Source organism: Pan paniscus, chromosome 15 (assembly GCF_029289425.2).
Source record: "Pan paniscus chromosome 15, NHGRI_mPanPan1-v2.0_pri, whole genome shotgun sequence".
NCBI classification, from domain to species: Eukaryota; Metazoa; Chordata; class Mammalia; order Primates; family Hominidae; genus Pan; species Pan paniscus.
The window spans coordinates 45,555,457-45,563,721 of NC_073264.2; the positions used below are offsets into that span (position 1 = coordinate 45,555,457).

The following is an 8,265-nucleotide window of genomic DNA, read 5'->3' on the forward strand; positions in this document are numbered from 1 at the left end:
GGGAAGAACCTCTTACTCTTATGCAAGTGGTTCCTCCACCAGGGAGACTAGTTGAATTACTGCCCAGTGGAGTAAAACCCCTTGGCAGGGGAAGGGGAAGGCTCCTGCAAAAGCAGGTGGCTGGGACTGCCAGCCTGCTGTGCCAGATCCTTGGGCCATGTATCCCAGCCCCGGCATGGAGGGGAGAGCCGTGGGGAGCTGCTGCTTGCCAGTGCAGCCCGAAAAAGGAAGGAAAAGACCGTAAGGATGAAAAGGCTCAGAAGGGAGAGGGAAAAAGAATTGTTGGTTTGCATCTCACTCACCACTTCTCGAGCCCCCACGTTGCGCACCAAAAATGTTGAGGACTTTTCCTTAGTTGAGTTAAAGACGGGGTTCTTTGTCCCACTGAGAGGTGACAGCGTGCTGGCAGTCCTCACAGCCCTCGCTCGCTCTCGGCGCCTCCTCTGCCTGGGCTCCCACTTTGGCGGCACTTGAGGAGCCCTTCAGCCCACCGCTGCACTGTGGGAGCCCCTTTCTGGGCTGGCCAAGGCCGGAGCCCACTCCCCCAGCTTGCAGGGAGGTGTGGAGGGAGAGGCGCCAGCGGGAACCGGGCTGCGTGCGGTGCTTGCGGGTCAGCTGGAGTTCCGGGTGGGCGTGGGCTTGGCGGGCCCTGCACTCGGAGCAGCCAGCAGGCCCTGCCGGCCCTGGGCAATGAGGGGCTTAGCACCCCGGCCAGCGGCTGCAGAGGGTGTACTGGGTCCCCCAGCAGTGCCAGCCCACCGGTGCTGCGCTCGATTTCTCGCCAGGCCTTAGCTGCCTTCCCGTGAGGCAGGGCTTGGGACCTGCAGCCAGCCATGCCTGCACCCCCTCCGTGGGCTCCTATGCCGCCCAAGCCTCCTTGACGAGCGCCACCCCCTGCTCCACAGCGCCCAGTCCCATTGACCACCCAAGGGCTGAGGAGTGCGGGCTCACTGCGTGGGACTGGCAGGCAGCTCCACCTGTGCCCCGGTTGGGGATCCACTGGGTGAAGCCAGCCGGGCTCCTGAGTCTGGTGGGGGCCTTCCAGAACCTTTATGTCTAGCTCAGGGATTGTAAATACACCAATCGGCACTCTGTCTCTAGCTCAAGGTTTGTAAACACACCAATCAGCTCCCTGTGTCTAGCTCAGGGTTTGTGAGTGCACCAGTGGACACTGTTTCTAGCTACTCTGGTGGGGCCTTGGAGAACCTTTGCCTCATACTCTGTATCTAACTAATCTGGTGGGGAGGTGGAAAACCTTTGTGTCTAGCTCAGGGATTGTAAACGCATCAACCAGCGCCCTGTCAAAACAGACCACTCGGCTCTACCAATCAGCAGGACCTGGGTGGGGCCAGATAAGAGAATAAAAGCAGGCTGCCCTAGCCAGCAGTGGCAACCCCCTCGGGTCCCCTTCCACGTTGTGGAAGCTTTGTTCTTTCACTCTTTGGGTCCACACTGCTTTTATGAGCTGTAACACTCACCGCGAAAGTCTGCAGCTTCACTCCTGAGCCAGCGAGACCACGAGCCCACCCGGAGGAACGAACAACTCCAGACACGCCGCCTTAAGAGCTGTAACACTCACTGCGAAGGTCTGCAGCTTCACTCCTGAGCCAGCGAGACCACGAACCCACCAGAAGGAAGAAACTCCGAACACATCCGAACATCAGAAGGAACAAACTCCAGACGCGCCACCTTAAGAGCTATAACACTCACCGCAAGAGTCCGCGGCTTCATTCTTGAAGTCAGCGAGACCAAGAACCCACCAATTCCGGACACACCACGGCCACGAAAATTCAGGCTCATAAACAATTTGAATGGTGAGTGAGACAGGGCTTTACTGGATGAAAAGGAAGAAAAGGGGGAAACAGGGACTCTTGCTAGGCCAGAGTTCCTGCTAAAGCACTTCCTGCTCGCATTCAAATCCTAGGTTCACACAGGAAGAGGAGGTGCCAGGCTCCTCCCTGCTGCAAATGTCTTGAACTTCCCAAGGCACCACCCCAGTGGGCAGGCTGGTTGGTGTCTCTCCAGGGACCCCCTTCCTACCAGGCTGTCCCAGTGGGAGCAGAATTTTCTTTTATTATTGGTCAGTTTCAGTTCCAGATTATAAAATCAATAACTGAAATTGGAAGGATCTGCCTCCCACATCAAGAAAATACCATAGAGAATTATACCTTACAATGAAGAATATCAGACTATTATACACAGTGAAAATTATTTATGGATAAGTTCACAGTTTACATCAGAAAGATTTAATGTGATGTATCATTTTAGGAGGGATATCTTTTCAGCTTTTTGCTTCTTACTCAGGTATTCAAAGAGACCAGCTGAGAAATGTATGTGATAATTGGACATCTTTTTTCAATAACATGTGATTTCAAATTCTGAGTAGCTCCTCCTTGCCCAGATATTTCAAAGGTTGAGGCTTAAATATGACCCATGTATTAATCAGCTTTGCTGAAGTAACAAGCAACAACCCCCAAATCCCAGTGGCTTATAAAATTATTTTTCACTCACATTGCCCCTAAATTATGAATTGGTTGTGGTTCTGCTACATGGGACTTCTAATTCCTGAATCAAAGCAGGACTAGCTCCTCTTTTAGATATGCCACAGGGAAGAGTGAGAGAGCTGGCCAAAAACGTGTGCTGCCTTTTAAAGCTTCTGCTTCAGAAGCTCTGGCATATCACATCTACTCATATGCAACACACAGAGAGAACTAAAGGACTCAAATGTGAAAGTCTTGAGGCCAATATATAATCAAAGGAATAGGCAGCCAATAGTTTTTAAAGAAAAAACAAATGTTCTGGGTTTAGGGGAGAAATCTAATATAGAAAAAGAACTGCCATGAAAGCAATTTCTGTTTTTCTGATTTTCCTGTTATATCTCTGCTAGGATGCCAATACTATAAGAAAAAATAAAATATTATTGCCCCATAACATAGAATAGAAAGCAAAACATCAATAGGAGGAGTAAAAACCAAAAAAAAAGTGAAAATAAATAAATAAAAGGAGACAGTGTTACAAGACAGAAGGTAAGTATACAAGAAAAACAAGCTGCAGGAGACAGTACATGTATGGAAGAAATGTCATTTTCTCAAGCCTTAGAGATCTCCACTAAACTAAGCTCTTTGAAGAATAGGCCAAAACTTTGATGAAAATGAGCTCAATTAACAGAAGAATGGTCTAGACTGTATTGCATAGTAAGAAACTCCAGCCCTGTTACATGCAAAATCAAAATTTTAGATTAAAAAAAAGATCAGAGAAAGGCAGTCAAAGAAAAAAATGAGTTCTTGAAATACACCTCACATAAAAATCACTGACTTTCAAAACTCCTCTCAGAAATCTATAAGAAGATATCAATTACTCTGTTAACTGAAATAATTCAGTTATATATTTTAAAATATATGTGTTAAGTACTACTGTTTTTTTCTTTTTTTTTTTTAATGTAGAGATGGGCTCTTGCTATGTTGCCCAGGCTGGTCTTGAACTCCTAGTCTCAAGGAATCCTCTGGCCTTGACTTCCTAAAGTGCTAGGATTACAAGTGTGGACCAGGGCATCCAGCCTGCTCTTTTAAATAAAGATTTTAATGCCAAAAATAAAATTCTACTCTATATTTGAAGCTGAATTTGCAGCTTATCAATAAAAGAATTAAAATTTAATAACTAATAAAAATGGGAGAGAAAGAGATTGAAAGAACGAAATGTTAAAAGAGTAAATGAGCCCCCTTCATTATCAATTTTAGAAAGTCTAAATACTGCTTAAATTGACAATCAAGAAATAAAGTGTAACTATATTATTTAGTGTTATAGACATAACCACCAAAAGAACTTAAAATACCATAAGTTGCTACTTCTGAGGAAGGGACTGATGGTGAGAGAAAGTAAGGAATCTAAAAATACTTTAACTTTTTATTAAATAATTTAACATTCTTATTTTATGCCATTTTGGTCGTTTACATTCTTATTTCTACACACATGTATTACTTTTCAAATAAGAAAGCATTAATTGGCACACCAGATTGGCCACAGCCCAAGACTAGCCCCACAAACCCTTTTTCACAATTAAAGCTTTACAGAAAATATAAACAGTGACAGTTGGGGGGCCTGGCATAGCAAAACATCTTCTAAAAGGAAAAAAAAAAAACTTGCTTAAAAACTGCTGATGGGGTGGAGAAGAGGAAAGGAAAAAAACAGTTTAAAAATGCCTAGGGATGAACCTCTTACTCTTATGCAAGTGGTTCCTCCACCAGGGAGACTAGTTCAATTACTGCCCAGTGGAGTAAAACCCCTTAGCAGGGGAAGGGGAAGGCTCCTGCAAAAGCAGGTGGTTGGGACTGCCAGCCTGCTGTGCCAGATCCTTGAGCCATGCATCCCATGCCTCTAATTGGAGGCATGAAATTTTATGATGATATTTGAACAGAATGAATGTGTGTGTCTCAAATTGGAGCAAAAATACTTCTCAGTACCTTAGACAACATCCCTTAGACAAGATACCAAAACACAATCTGAGTTTGAGCCCAGTAAATTAAAAAAAAAAAAAACCCTAATATCCTAATGCTTTCTCTAGTCAGAAATTAAAGTTCTGTACTTTTGTAAATTTTTCCTTTTCTTCTTGGCTGACGGGAAAGTTAGGGCAAAGATCAGTGCCCCAGTTCTATCAACTCATGTTGGGTGTCTGTTCACCTCATTCCCTCTGCTATGGTTTAGATGATATCTGTTCATTCTATTTCTAACTCTCTTATTTTGTATTATGCGTAATCTCATAAGCCACTTCAATTTTTTTTGAAAAACAGGAAGGATGTAAATTCTAAACAAAAAAGATAGAACAAAATATTTTGAAATTTTAGAAACTTTTAAGAAACTCTCTAATGAACTAAATGTAGCTGTTTTAGTTAAAAATTTGTAAAATACAGGAATTTTATATTAAAAACACAAAATGAAAAAGTAGCAGTGCTCATGTGCAATTATATAATCATTAATAAATTATAAATAATTTAATAGATACATAATTATAGATTATATAATAGATATATAGATTATAAATAAATAAACAGCAAAATCAATATCGTGTTTTCAAATACTTTTTCAAAGTCACAACAGAAAAGGCCTACACATTAATTATTTTAAAAAACAAATTAGGTTAAAATTTACTAATTCTCTCACTTCATATATGTATATACACACACATATATACACACGCACTTCTTTTCTTCACTTATTTTCTTCATTTGCCAGAGCCAATTTTTAAATGGAATTAACTATACTTGGGTTTATCTCTTTGTCATGCACACTATTAATAGCCTCACTACTGAAATAAGTTAGTTCTTTATTATTCCCTAAGGCAACAAGAGGCTGTAATTATTTTGTGAATCATTTTATCTTTAATTAATTTGTGTTGTCTCTTACATTAAAATTTAGTAGCGATAAGGTTGAATTGGAGTTTCTGTTTATAGGTTTTGTAAGCAGAGCTATTGACTCACAATTTTCTGATTAATTAAATGAAATATTATTAGGTAATGATTCACATGCTGGAAAAAATAAAGTTATGTCCAAATATAACTGCTACTCTTTAAAAGTATATTGCAATTTATTATTATTATCATTTTTCAGAAATGATAAGCTTTGATTCTCATTCACTATGTTATCTTTAAAAATATATCAGCTGACCTTAAGAAAAATTCATCATTATTCAACACCTCTTTGGCTAGAACGATTTTAGTCCTATTCAGGCAAGCTCAGAAAGCACTTCCACTGCAGGAAATTGAAACCTTAGCTTGTGTTTAAACTCAAAAACTAAATCACCCTTGTAGTAAGCATTCCAGTCTTTCCCCAATTAGTCACACAAACAATTGTATAAAAATCAACCAGTCTATGCAATGATATAATTTCATAATTTATCAAAATGATAAAATGACCAGAAGTAAATCAACTATACATAAGGTCATTTTTAGCTAATGTAGATTCATACTATTATAAGTATTAATCTATTAAAAATAATGCAACCAAGGATATTTATAAATGTATATATTATTTACATTACCTTCAAATGTAAAACTTAGTTCTTAAAAATTCAGATATAGGCCGGGCGCAGTGGCTCACACCTGTAATCCCAACACTTTGGGAGGCCAAGGCGGGTAGGTCACCTGAGGTCAGGAGTTCAACACAAGCCTGACCAACAAGGTGAAACCTGATCTCTACTAAAAATACAAAAATTAGCTGGGCATGGTGGCGGCACCTGTAGTCCCAGCTACTCGGGAGGCTGAGACAGGATAATTGCTTGAACCTGGGAGGCGAAGGTTTCAGTGAGCCAAGATCGCGCCATTGCACTCCAGGCTGGGCGATGGGGCAAGACCCCGTCTCAAAAAAAAAAAAGAAGAAGAAGAAAAAATATCAGATTACTAGAAATTAAAGAATATGTAAGTAAAACAATAAAATTTATTCTTTTATACCATTCTATTGTTTTCCTATCAAAAGTATATAATATAATATATTTAAAAATCCAATGAATATTTTTAATTAACAGGATGATTGATAGTTGTTTTGAGTCTCTCTGCAACATCTAACAAATCAGTCACCAATTGCTGCAGAAGTCCATGGTAGGAACTCAACATTTGCAACTTACCAATTACTCCTTGGCATCCTCCTAGGCCTCTCCTTCTAGCTGGGGCTACCAACCTACAACCTTCTAGTTCAACTCCAACCCAGTATCTTGAACCAATTCTGATCTTAAGCAGAATAAGCCCTATCCTAACATTCTGAAATTTAGTATAAGATTATTTGTGCCATTTATTTTGCAACTCAGAATTGTTTTAGGCTGTTCCTTATAACCCAGAATTTTAGTCTTGATTACCCTGCATGGTTTCCTGTGTTTCTGTACATTTACTCTTTGATTTGGTTAACTAGGACACTATTGATTTGATTTAGATTCTACTCCTAGTTACTGACTCTCCACCATACACCCAGTCTAGGCTCCTTTGCTCAGACTCCTCTAAGAGGGAAGAATTAGATAATAAGGAAAGCAGACAAATGAGATATTTTATCCATTATTGATAGATTCACAAAGATATCCATCCCAGGTCCTTCGCCCATCTTTCTCTTAGCAGGGAGGATTGTATAGTAAAGGAAGGAGACCTATGAATAATTTTTCATCACTCTTATTAGACTCCCAAAGATCCATGACCTTGAGTGGAAACAAGGCACTTGTTAGGTAAGCAGCATCTAGGCAGCTGCTTAGTGAGTACATTCCAAAACAGTATCTTGTTTTCTCCTGGTCATCATGTGCAAAGCAAGTCTAATTAGGTGATATAGTACTTTAGGCAGACTGTATTACCTAATGATAACAACAATAGTTCCCATTCTACATCCCCTTGTGCAATATGAACTTGGTACTCCCCCATTGAGAAGTAGAATCTATTTCTCCACCTCTTTGGGTCTGATCAGGCCCTCTGCTACTTTGGTCAATAGAATACAATGAGAGTAATACTGCTCCAGTTTCACCATAGCCCTTAATTGGTCTAAAAGGGTCCAATTTGTGTATCTTGAAAGTCAGCTACTGTGTTAGCAGTGTGAGTACCTCGTAACACCATGCAGCAAGAAGCCCAAGCCATGTGGAGAGGCCAGGAAGATGAGATACAATGTGGAAAGAGAGAGGCCAAGAAGCACCAAAGCACTAGATATGTGCATGAGAAACCTACCTTGGATGGTCCACGCAAGAAAAAGGAGTTTGCAGATGACTCTAGTTCTAGCTGCTATCTGGGTGTGACAATGAGCAACACCCTGAGAACTTACCACCTAAGCCCAGGCAATCCACAGAATCATGGGATATAGTAATGTTATTGTTTTAGGTTACTATGGGGGATGTTGTTACATAGATAACCAGAACTGTGCTATTCATATATTCAAGGTTTTATAAAGTCTTACTCTTCATTGCCAAGGCTTCATTGAATATTTATAGGTTAAAATATTTGAAATTACAATTTCCCAAATAATGTTCTAAATATAAAGCCACTGAGCAATATGTAGATGGACAGTCATCAAAAGATGATCTAGAAAAATGACATAGAACAATAAATTTTAGTGACTCTCCACCTTCTTCAGCTGGAATACATCTGAGGGATACAGCACATTACTATCAATTGCATCAATTGCTATCAACAACAACAGGAGTTTTAGTTTAAAAAGACCCAAAGACTATTTACTGTCAGATCCTTCAGTTAATCATCATGAAAATATTAAATAAAAAATAACCATATTCACACTTTCTTGTCCATA

The 8,265-nt window shown here is 40.4% G+C and overlaps 1 long non-coding RNA gene across 1 annotated transcript in view; it reads right to left on the minus strand.

Moving 5' to 3' along the window:
* Nucleotides 1–1,988, minus strand: part of LOC134729017 (uncharacterized) — a 405,488-nt gene extending 403,500 nt beyond the window's left edge. The window contains exon 1 of the long non-coding RNA XR_010109850.1: nucleotides 1,711–1,988. This is a non-coding gene — a long non-coding RNA (uncharacterized LOC134729017). The remainder of the gene's footprint in view (nucleotides 1–1,710) is intronic.
* Nucleotides 1,989–8,265: the final 6,277 nt, after the last annotated feature.